Source organism: Camponotus vicinus, unplaced genomic scaffold, assembly GCF_025532165.1.
Source record: "Camponotus vicinus isolate PSW18456_S1 unplaced genomic scaffold, iyCamVici1.0 SCAF_14, whole genome shotgun sequence".
NCBI lineage: Eukaryota > Metazoa > Arthropoda > Insecta > Hymenoptera > Formicidae > Camponotus > Camponotus vicinus.
In genome coordinates, this window is record NW_028141950.1 from 9,540,532 (window position 1) to 9,543,315 (window position 2,784).

Here is a 2,784-nt window from a genome sequence, read left to right on the forward strand (position 1 = left end):
TAACACATAATGTCGTAGCTTTTTAATACACTGTATTCCTGATTTCATTAATTCCTCAAAATTTAAACAGTTAAAAGTTTTTTTCAGCTTTTTATACCTTTTCACAGCAGTAGAACGTCTAAAATTCAGATAAAAAATTTTTAAGAATTATATTATTGTAAAATTAACATCATGTCAGCAATATAAAGCTTAAATAATATGTTAAGTTTATTATTCTACATCATATTTAAATAATAAATTAAGCAGGCAATTTAAATGTGTAAGGATATTTTGATTTAACACATGCCGTTAAAATAAAAGTAAAATTTGAAAAGATATTGTAGAATAATGAATAGAAATATTTAATCTTTACAAGTTGCAAATAGAGATAAATTTGATTGCACACAATGTTTTATAAAGCTGTACGAACCATAAAATATGAATAGAAAATTTTAAAATTATTATAATGAAATAAAGGTCCGTTAGATAAAATCAATAAAAAATTAGTTAAAAGGCTACAAGGACCAACGCAATGGTGGAAATATGCAAAAAATAATAAAACGGTTATTACAATAAAATAACCATATGAAAATGTTTATTTAATTTGAACATGACAAACGCCGCGTTTCAATCCAATTCGGATCCTTTTCAATGTCGACTAACAAAGAGAATAATAAACATTAAGATAAAATTAAAATTAACGGTCATAGGAGAAATGTAAATAAGTTTTGGAACAACGCAAAGTCAAAAAATCGGAAGCAAATATATGTACAATAACGGAAAATTTAAACCGTCAATCACAAAAAAGGAAAGAACGCATCGCATTAACGTATCGCCACAGAAAACCCGAAAGCTCGTACCGCATACCACCAGTATACCGTTAAAAACGAGATGATCCTCTCCAAAAGAACCGGAAGGAAAACCCACATACAGGTCCATGACCATTTCCAAAAGAAAAAACAGTCAAAGATGCATAAATCGATGACCAGTTGGAAACTTGATGGTCCAAATATGTGCGAGTAAAAGCTTAAAAATCTGACACTCTAAAAAAGAAAAACAAGACAGAGCAATAATTTAACAAACAATCCGGAAACTACTTAAGAGAAACATTCATATAAAGCAAGAGTAAAGTTAATATAATAAAATCACATACCGGTCTCTAAATTTGAAAGTGATCTCAAATCAAAAAATCGAACACAAAGGGAGAGCAAGTTAAGCACAACTTAACGAAACCGACTTTTTCAGGAAGATTTCTATCATTTTTCTCACACCATCCTCTGTCACATAAAAAAGGAGTTATCATTGGATTGACTGATAGAATTTTTAAACTGTCACATCCACGGTTTCATAATGAGAATTTTTCTTTTATTATTTCGACTTTATTAGGCAATGGTTATCCTATTAAATTTATTTTTCACACTATTTCTCAAAGATTAAAGTTTTTAATCTCTGACGTGAACAATAACGAAACTGCTCTCACTCAATCCTCCTCCTCTCTTATTCCTTTCTTCACCATTCCTTTTTCCTCAAGTTTTCCAAGAGGTTTTGTTTCCAACATCAAGAGTTATGCGAACAGAAGATTGGCATATACAGTCAATAACAAATTAAAATCCCTTATTAGACTGTACAAGGATCCGGTATCTAAATTCCACCACGCGAATGTCATTTATAAAATTAGTTGTTTAGACTGTGATGCTTCATATGTGGGGCAAACTAAAAGGAAGTTACTGACCAGAATTAAAGAACATCGTTCTGATATTAATAAATCTTCTGGTTCTCTCTCAGTTGTGTCTCTTCATAGATTGAACGGACATGAGTTTGATTGGGAGAATGTTTCCATTTTGGAGGAGGAACCTAGATATAAAAAGAGGCTAATTGCTGAGATGTTACATATCTCTGGTCAAAACCATGGCCTTAACATTCAGAGCGATACCGAATTCTTGGATAAGATGTATTTGCCCATTATAAAAAAATGTTCGCAGTAATTATTTGAAATTTTTCCTTCGTTCTGTCTTCTTTCCTTCTGTGACGTTTTGTTCCTCTCCTTCCTTTCCCTTCTCTCTCTCTCCCCCTTCCCCCCCCCTCTTTTTGATGTTTCGCGTTCTGTGCTATATGTGATCCCCATGTGCCTCAGTTCGACTCTGTCGATTGGAACGTTAAGTTGTGCTTAACTTGCTCTCCCTTTGTGTTCGATTTTTTGATTTGAGATCACTTTCAAATTTAGAGACCGGTATGTGATTTTATTATATTAACTTTACTCTTGCTTTATATGAATGTTTCTCTTAAGTAGTTTCCGGATTGTTTGTTAAATTATTGCTCTGTCTTGTTTTTCTTTTTTAGAGTGTCAGATTTTTAAGCTTTTACTCGCACATATTTGGACCATCAAGTTTCCAACTGGTCATCGATTTATGCATCTTTGACTGTTTTTTCTTTTGGAAATGGTCATGGACCTGTATGTGGGTTTTCCTTCCGGTTCTTTTGGAGAGGATCATCTCGTTTTTAACGGTATACTGGTGGTATGCGGTACGAGCTTTCGGGTTTTCTGTGGCGATACGTTAATGCGATGCGTTCTTTCCTTTTTTGTGATTGACGGTTTAAATTTTCCGTTATTGTACATATATTTGCTTCCGATTTTTTGACTTTGCGTTGTTCCGAAACTTATTTACATTTCTCCTATGACCGTTAATTTTAATTTTATCTTAATGTTTATTATTCTCTTTGTTAGTCGACATTGAAAAGGATCCGAATTGGATTGAAACGCGGCGTTTGTCATGTTCAAATTAAATAAACATTTTCATATGGTTA

At 32.5% G+C, this 2,784-nt stretch overlaps 1 long non-coding RNA gene across 1 annotated transcript; it reads left to right on the forward strand.

Annotated features, from left to right (window-relative positions):
* Nucleotides 1-1,894: 1,894 nt before the first annotated feature.
* On the forward strand, nt 1,895-2,784 carry LOC145965461 (uncharacterized). Its single transcript, XR_014436720.1, has 2 exons — nt 1,895-2,209; nt 2,320-2,784. It is a non-coding gene; the product is annotated as an uncharacterized LOC145965461 (long non-coding RNA).